Raw genomic sequence first — 9666 nt, 5'->3', positions numbered from 1 at the left:
GGATACACAACCCCTCCTGATGCGATTTGGAAATAGAGATTTAGGAGAGAAGAGAGAAAAATCAAACAATCTCAAACACACAAGATTTACGTGGTTCATTTCTCAATGTGAGAAACTACGTCCACGGCCGCCGCAGGAGAAAAATTCACTACTTTTCGTCTCAATACATCATGCCCTAGCTAACCCTTTTATAGACTTAAGGGTTTAACAAGTAAAGAAGGAAACAGAACAAAACAGGTTAAAAAACGAATCTGGGCCAAAACACGACTCCGGTCGACCGCCGTACTGCCTGTGCACGTCGTCGGTCGACCGCCGCGCCATGGGCGGTCGACCGCAAAGCTGTAAAAGCTCTCCTTCGTCGTTTTGCTTGAACTTTGTCATCGTCAATCATGTTCTTCTTGTTCCAACTTTGTTCCTCTTCATTCTGAAGTGTAGGGCACGCCTGATAGTTAGGCTTCACATATCCTAACAATCTCCCACTTGGAGACTAACTATCAACCTCTTTCAGCTCTCTCTGCGGCGACGGCCTCCGTATCATCAAGTGCTGAGGCCAACTGACGTTGAGCACAACTTCAGTTTCTCTGTAGTGACAACCTTGATAAGCATATCAGCTGGGTTCTTGCTTCCTTGAATCTTCACAAGTTCCAACATGTCCTCGTCCAATGCTGATCTTATGAAGTGGTAGCGGACCTGTATGTGTTTGGTCCTTGCATGAAAAGCGGGATTCTTTGCCAAATGAATTGCGCTCTGGCTATCACAATGTAAGACACTCTTCTCACTCTTCTGTCCCAGCTCCTCCAAGAAACCCTGCAATCATATCATCTCCTTGATTGCCTCTGTCACAGCAACATATTCAGCCTCTGTCGTTGATAAAGCAACGATCTTCTACAACTGAGAAACCCAACTAATAGCTATAAAGTCCAAAGTGAATACATATCCTGTAGTGCTCCTTCTCTGGTCTATCTCACCAGCATAGTCTGCATCAACAAAACCCTGCAGAACTAACTTGCCTCTTCTGAAGCATAAAAAATCTTCTATTGTACCTCGCAGGTATTTCAGAATCCACTTTACTGCTTCCCAGTGCTGCTCTCCTGGATCTGATATGAAACTGCTCACAGCTCCCACTACATGGGCAATGTCAGGTCTCGTGCATACCATGGCGTACATAAGGCTTCCAATGGCTGAAGCATATGGAACCTTAGCCATGTAGTCTTTCTCTTCATCAGTCTTGGGACACTGCTCCTTAGTCAGTTTGAAGTGACTGGCTAACGGTGTGCTAACGGCCTTAGCACCGCTCATCCCAAACCTCTCAAGCACCCGTCGAATATACTCGGCCTGAGATAGTCGTAGTGTGCCTAAGAGTTTGTCTCTGCTAATCTTCATTCCCAATATCTGCTTCGCTGCACCTAGGTCCTTCATGTCAAACTCACTCGACAGCTGCTTCTTCAGCTTCTTGATCTCTTTCATATCTGAACCGGCTATAAGCATGTCGTCGACATATAGGAGCAGGATGATGTAACTTTTGTCAAACTCTTTGACAAAACAGCAATGATCAGCATTGCACCTGGAGTAACCGTTCCTGTGCATGAATCCATCGAACTTTTTGTACCATTACCTTGGAGCTTGTTTTAGGCCGTACAAGCTCTTCTTCAATCTGCATACCATCTTCTCTTTTCCCCTCTGAGTAAACCCCTCTGGCTGTTGCATATATATCTCTTCCTCTAGATCACCGTGGAGGAAAGCTGTCTTTACATCTAGCTGCTCGAGATGTAGATCTTCAGCTACAACAATACTCGGGACTGTTCTGATGGTAGTTAGTTTGACTACTGGAGAGAAGATCTCTGTGTAATCAACTCCTCTCTGCTGAAATCCTTTAACCACCAATATGGCCTTGTATCTCTTGGAACCATCATGTTCCTCTTTGAAAATCCTTTAACCACCAATATGGCCTTGTATCTCTTGGAACCATCATGTTCCTCTTTGATTCTGTACACCCATTTATTGCTCAAGGCCTTTTTCCCCGTTGGTAGCTTCGCAAGTTCCCATGTCTTGTTGGTGTTCAAGGCTTTTATTTCATCTTTCATAGCAAGCTCCCACTTGCTCGCATCATCCACTCGGAGGGCCTCATCATAACTTTCTGGCTCTCCACCATCACTCAACAATAGGTAGTTGAGATGAGCTCTAGGCTGTAGTGATGGATACTTTGGAACTCTAGCTGACCGCCTCAACTCTCTAACGGGCGAAACAGGCTCTTCATCTTCATCTGCCCCCTCTGAAGTGGTCTCATCCATCATCTCTTCTTCTTCATCAGAACTAGCTTCGGGATTGCCTCCATCTGAGGCATCATCTGACTCGAAATATGTAGGATCACTCTGCATCGAGCTAGTGGGCTGAACTGCATCACGGTCTTTGTAGAGGACTGATTCGTTAAAGACCACATCCCTGCTTCTGATGATTTTCTTGTTCTGCTCATCCCAGAACTTGTAGCCAAACTCATCGCTGCCATAGCCAACAAAGAAACATTTTAAGGACTTAGGATCGAGTTTGCTTCTAGCGTGATCACTCAGATGTACATATGAAACACATCCAAATACTCTTAGGTGAGAGAGGTTTACCTGCTTTCCACTCCATACTTCTTCAGGTATTTTGTGCTCCAAATGCACTGATGGTCCCCGATTGATCAAGTAGGCAGCTGTGTTGACTGCTTCTGCCCAGAATTGCTTTGGAAAACCTGCTTGTAACCACATACTTCTGGCTCTCTCAGTCAAGGTTCTGTTCATGCGTTCTGCTACGCCATTCTGCTGGGGTGTACCTGGCACTGTCCTCTCTAATCTAATGCCGCTGTCATAACAGAACTTCTTGAACTCTGAGTCTTCATACTCGCCGCCGTTGTCAGAACGAAGCTTCTTGATCTTCAAACCGGTCTCATTCTATACCATAGCCTTCCATCTTTTGAAGACTTCAAACACTTCTGATTTGTATTTCATGAAATAGACCCAAGTCTTCCTCGAGTGATCATCTATGAAGGTTACAAAATATAACATTCCGCCGGTGGATGTAATTGATGTTGGACCCCACACATTTGTGTGAACTAACTCAAGCTTCTCTTCTTTAGGAGTTCTGCCAACCCTTTTGAAGCTTATTCTCTTTTGTTTCCCAAGAGCGCAGCTTTCACATAAATCAATATCAGCCGATCTCAAACCTGGTAACTTCCCATTCGATTGCATAACCTTTAGGCCTTTGCTACTCATGTGACCTAGCCTCTGGTGCCACAAATTTGGGTCTTCATTACTTTTAGCCACTGTAATGGAACCTCATGCATCTATCGTCATGTAGAGAGATCCAGTCTTCGTACCACGGGCAAAAACCATGGATCCCTTTGTAACCTTCCATGTATCACATGCGAAGGTTGAAACGTATCCCTCTTTTGCCAATTGTCCTATGGAAATCAGATTTTTCCTCAAGCTAGGAACATGTCTCACATCGCTCAGCTTCCATGTAGACCCATTGAGCTTGATTTGCACGACTCCTTTGCCAACAATATCACAAGGCTGATCATCACCAAGATAGACTTTTCCTAGGTTTCCTGAAACGTAGTTCTCAAATAAATCTCTATTTGAGGTAGCATGAAACGAAGCTCCTGAATCCAGCACCCATGATTCAGTCTTGCTTTCCAACGAACAGATCGGGGCATCATCTAATTCTCCTGAGGCCACGTTCGCTTCAGTCTTGTTCTCCTTGTCCTTCTTGGGTTCTCGGCACTGATTTTCATAGTGGCCAAACTTACCATAATTCCAGCAATCAATCTCCTTCTTACCCTTGTGGTTCCTGGACTTTGACCTTCCGTTCCTCGAGTTAGGTCTTCCACGGCTATTTCCTCTGTTTCTGTTTCTGTTTCTTCCTCTGCTCTCAAGATTCAACGCCGACCCTGAATTAGAAATCCCTTCCTCTTGCCTTCTAATCTCCTCAGTCATAATCATATCCACCACCTCTGAACATGATCCGCTGATCGAGATAACGGTACCCTTCCAACTGTTGGGCAATTGACCAAGTATCAAGAGGGCTTGGATTTCATCGTCAAACTGAATATTGATCGAGTTTAGTTGATCCGTGATCTCGTTAAACTCGTTCAGGTGTTCCTTGAATTTCTGGCTCTCGGACATCCTCAAATTAAACAACATTTTAATGAGATGTACCTTATTCGCCGCAGAGGGCTGCTCATACATACTGGACAACGCCGCTATGAGATCCGCCGTCGTATTCTGATTCTTGATGTTGAACGCTACTGATTTAGACAAGGTTAACCTGATCGCTCCAAGGGCCTTTCGATTCATATCCGTCGACTTCTCTCCCAATGGTAGGTATAAATCCTTCTGATAGAGGTAGTCTTCCATCTGCATCTTCCAGAACCCGAAGTTTGTTCCATCAAACTTTTCAATCTTGGATGTTTCCTTCTCAGATCCCATTGTCTTTGACCTCAAATCGCTCGCGCCGAACCTGGTCGCTCTGATACCACTTGTTTGGGATACATAACCCCCCTGATGCGATTTGGAAATAGAGATTTAGGAGAGAAGAGATAAAATCAAACAATCTCAAACACACAAGATTTACGTGGTTCGCTTCTCAATGTGAGAAACTACGTTCACGACCGCCGCAGGAGAAAAATTCACTATTTTTCGTCTTAATACATCATGCCCTAGCCAACCCTTTTATAGACTTAAGGGTTTAACAAGTAAAGAAGGAAACAGAACAAAACAGGTTAAAAAATAAATCTGTCGACCGCCGCACCACATCCGGTCGACCGCGATGCTGTTCGAAATCTGCCTGGCTCTCTGGACTTTTGGTGGTCGACCGCAGCGCCATGCTCGGTCGACCGCAGCGCCATGCTTGGTCGACCGCGACGAAGACAGAAAGCTGGGTTTCTCTCTGGACTTTGAGCGGTCGACTGTAGCACCATGCTCGGTCGACCGTGAGCTGCTCCTCACCCTAGTGCCTGCCTGTGCACGTCGTCGGTCGACTGCCGCGCTATGGGCGGTCGACCGCAAAGCTGTAAAAGCTCTCCTTCGTCATTTTGCTTGAACTTTGCCATCGTCAATCCTGTTCTTCTTGTTCCAACTTTGTTCCTCTTCATTCTGAAGTGTAGGGCACACCTGATAGTTAGGCTTCACATATCCTAACATAAGATGCTTATCCACTAGTCACTGGTCTCTATCAAAATTTCCATTGATAGGAGGTATTGATGGCAGTTATCAAATAGGGGGTTTATGTTAAAGTATGAGAGTGTTTATGGTCCTCAAACTTCTTTCAGATGACTGGTTCCAGAGCCCGATGTTCTTCCCTGCACATGGAAAAACTCGTGAGAGGACAGAGTTAGGTTATCCGATTGTTCCTCCAACGATCAAGTCAGTATTTTGATCATGTTGGAGATTCTGATTTTATCCATATAACCTTAAGCAAAAGTTAGAATTTTTGCAGTAATATTTTTGATAGGTTCCCCAAAACTTTCTAACATTTTCCTAAAAAAATTGTCCCCTAGTGTGTAGCATTAGGCGATTTATTTCCCTGTAACTTGTTAAAGTTCTGAACGATAATGTTCTAGTTTTGTTATTGTTGTTGGCAAATTACTGATGAATAAAACATTTAACGATTAGAATTTTAAGGAGGTTTCATCTAACAACAGAGGGATGTGAGAAGGGTTAAAATGCATCAATTAAAGGTTATGACAGTTATGATCTTCAACCTTGTTGAAAATTTGAGGATGTCCTAAACACTGTAAGATGCCCTTTCTGCAAAACTACTAACTATTTGGTGGAATATCATGGCACGAGAACGAAAGAAGAGAAGAAGATGGAGCAAATTGTGAGTTTCCATGTCTAATTATAGCCTACAGTTTTCTTTTTGGACTGTGACCTATTGTCTGCGTATTGTGCGTCTTTCTATACCTAGGAAGAACAGAGAGTAATAGAGGCACAAATAAGGATGCAAGTTCAAGAGATTCATTCTCTACCATGATATCCACTTTGTCCATATCAGATAACAATTTTGTGAAGTTATTAACATCTTTTTTAATGGAAACCCCCATCTTCATTTTGAATTGGTAAAAACTCTTCTTCAAATGAAGTTGATTCTCAATGTTTTTCGTCAAATACTTCTCATTGAGTGTTTTCCATAACCATTTCGCCGATGTCTTGTTCATCACATCATAAATCAAGTTCGACATCAAACATGATCGAATAACCCCACACGCTCTACTCTTCATTTTCTTCCAAACCTTATCCTCCATATCCTCGGTTTTCTCTTGTAATTTAAAAGTCTCCTCTAAATTTTGGGCGTCTAATGCATCCATCACTTGAGACCTCCACAAACTGAAATTTATCTTGCCATCAAAATTTTGAACATCAATTTTTGTATTATTAAAGCTCAACCCTTGTATCGCCTTCGACAGAGACGATCCTGATGTACTTGTTTCGGTCATCTTGACAATCCAATCTCTTCAAACCAGAATTCAAGCCCTAACTTTCTTCTCTAAATCGAATCCCAAACCAAACCCGAAGCTCTGATACCACTTGTTGTTGTTGACCCTATAGTTTTGATGATGATTTGACAAACAATTTATTACTAATAAGTTTTCTAGTGTTTGTGGTTTATGTTCTCTTTTCAGGTATTTCAACACAGCGTTAAAGATTCAAGTTCATCTACGTGGATTTACCTAGGTATTTGTTTAGTTTACTTTCATATATTGTATGATGATATCTAAGCTCAATATATATACACTTAACACGATTTTTGACGTTTTCTATCATATAGATGATTTTTCATTAAACGTTGTTAAAATATCTTTATCTCTTATTTACAGCTCTCTCATACTTTATTATATACATATAATATATGCACAATATATATATGAATATTTACAAGTCCTATATCAACTTTTACTTTCATAAAAATACAGGTTTTCTAAGCATTTTTCAAAAACAGGTAGTTTTCACAAACGAAATTTGTTTTTCCAAAATTTCCTTTTCGAACATGTTCATTTCATCATTTATAAACTTTCCCCAAAGTTTCACTATTTTTGGATATAATTTGATATTTTTAACAAATTGTCAAAACTGCCCAAAACCTGTCTTTTTGCCCATATCAGATTTCGGTCGACCGATACGGTCGACCGACGGTAGTCTGGTTTCTGCGAATATTTTCAAGAGTTTTTCTGTCGACCGGAATTTCCGTCGGCCGACCGAAATTTCCATTCGGTCGACCGAAATTTGCGTCGGTCGACCGCCAGCTTCAAACAAGTTTGCTATTTAACAAGTTGTTAATCTCGTTTAAGAGCTGTTTAAGAGTTGGTTTCGTTAATCAGTTTTCAAGAGAAGTTTTCTACAACAAGAAGAGGCTTTCAAATCTTATTGAGATCATCATTTCCTCAGCTCTTCTTATTCATTGAGAAGTTTTCTAAACCCATTCTTATATAGCTTGTTATTTCACTTTCAATTGATTAAGCTATATTCATTGAGTTATATTTATTGAGTTTCATTCACTATTATCACACACACTTATTGAGCTTTATATTCTCATATTATATTGTGGGTTGTGGTGTGGGATTTAGTGAGTGTGAGCTTCATTGTGTTCTCACTTGTTAATTGAGAACAAATCATTGTATTTAACTTTTATTTGTGAGAATCACTTGTAATACACTTGTACACCGAGAGAAGTGTGAGGAGAGAGAGACGGGGTCAAATTCAATAGGAGTGGCGTCGATTGACGAACCTAGGGAGAGGTTGTAATCGAGCACTTGAGGAGGAGGACACGGGCTAGATTCCTACACTTAGTGTGTAAAGTGTGATTGTTGAGTGATTGTGTAGCGTGAGAGTTTTCAGTGAACTTGTAAACCGAGTGTATAGAAATTCCGGCTTCCAAACCGGATTGTGATAGTGGATATCTCCTCGAGGTGAGGAGCAGGGACGTAGGTCGTGGGTACCGAACCTCGTAAACATATCGTGTGTTTGTGTTTTGCTTGTCTCATATTTTATTTGTGCATATTCTTATTGTTCTTATTGTTCATATCTATCTCTTGCAAGAACGTATTGATCAACATAATTTTAATTGCTATTAATTGGGATTAGATTAGCATTAGAACCTAATCACCCCCCTCTAGGGTCTGACAGTTGTGCGCAGCGAAACCGAAGGCACACAATTACAAACAAGATTGGAACACTAATCAACAACCAGAAATAAGTATCACAAATACAAGACACCAGATTTTTACGTGGGTTGGAAAATATGCCTACATCCATGGGAGTAGCACAAATAATTTCTTATTAATCACAAAAAATTACAAACAAAAGAGAAGATCTCAAACTTGAGATCTCTCTATCAAATAGGAGGTGATTTTAATCTAAAATCACCTCTCAAATACATACACTCTCTCTTAATTTACTCAAATTTCCCCAATTAATTTCACAAACTCTTCTTCTCTTAATTAATGAGAACAGGAAACAAATGGGGCTTAAACCAAAAACGTATAGAGAGAAAGGGAGGAGTCGCCGCCAGAGGAAATCATCCCTGCTCACTTCGGTACCGCTCCCATAAATCGTGCTCAGTCCGCTCGAGAACGGGGTTTCCTTTTTATAGGGAAACCCTAGGTCATCAATGCGCTCCAGCTGGCATCCACTCAAACAGGCGAGCCTTCACAAGCGACAGGCGAGCTCCGTATCTGCTGCAGGCGAGCTCCGCATCTGCCCTCGCCTACAAATCTGCAGGCGAGTTCTCCACAGGCGAGATCGCAAACCCATCAGGCGAGCAACTTGCTTCTCCATGCAGGTGACCTCCTCGACCGCGTGAGGCGAGCTCTGAGTCCTCACCTTGTCTCCGCCGTCGTCGTTGAGGTACGTTCATCTACACTAGCGAGTAGTACCTAGGATGTATCTTGGTTGCCCACCTATATTTTGGGAGGGCCTAGGGGAGCGTGGTCTGTGTAGGCGTCAAAAAATGCTCATAGATATCCAGATACAACTCAAGGTAAAGAGAAGACAACGAGTGCTATTTTTTAAGTCAAAGGGAATTATTCAAGACCAAAGGAAGCAAAAGGATCTGTGAATCAACACAAAACAATGTGAATTCACAAAACAAAAAAAACAAAGCAAACTGCCACATGTGGGCGCGGCAGTGTTGACTGTCGCGCATAGGCGCGGCAGTGCCACGTATAGGCGCGCCAGTGTTGGTTGCCGCGCATTAGCACGCCAGTGTTGGCTGCCGCGTAAGTGCAAGTTCTAAAGCAGTTACGCGATGATTTTTAAGGTCCATGTGGAGCTATGATAAAAAAGATGTGTGCTGACATGGACAAGCGGTTAAACCACGAAAAGAGTGGTTAAAAGTCGTGGGAGGACGGTTTCAAGCAGGAGAGAACATGGCTGGAACTGTCTCTTTGGCCGCGCCAGCCCACGCTGACGTGCTAATAGCCGCGGCAGCGTAGACTGACGCGCCCAAAGAACATACACTCGATCAGTTATTTTGCCCCCATTTTAACCGTTGTGTATCCCTATCCCTATAAATACCTTCCTAGGCACGAAGCAAAGGAACGGAGAGCAGATTGGAGCAAAGAAGCTTAATCTTTTTGTTGAACTGGAGAGAGTCTTCATTCCTCATAACTGGTTCTAGTGATTCCTAGAG

Source organism: Asparagus officinalis, chromosome 1, assembly GCF_001876935.1.
Source record: "Asparagus officinalis chromosome 1, Aspof.V1, whole genome shotgun sequence".
Lineage (NCBI taxonomy): Eukaryota > Viridiplantae > Streptophyta > Magnoliopsida > Asparagales > Asparagaceae > Asparagus > Asparagus officinalis.
The sequence above is the reverse complement of the archived record's forward strand: the minus strand, read 5'-3'. Positions refer to the sequence as shown.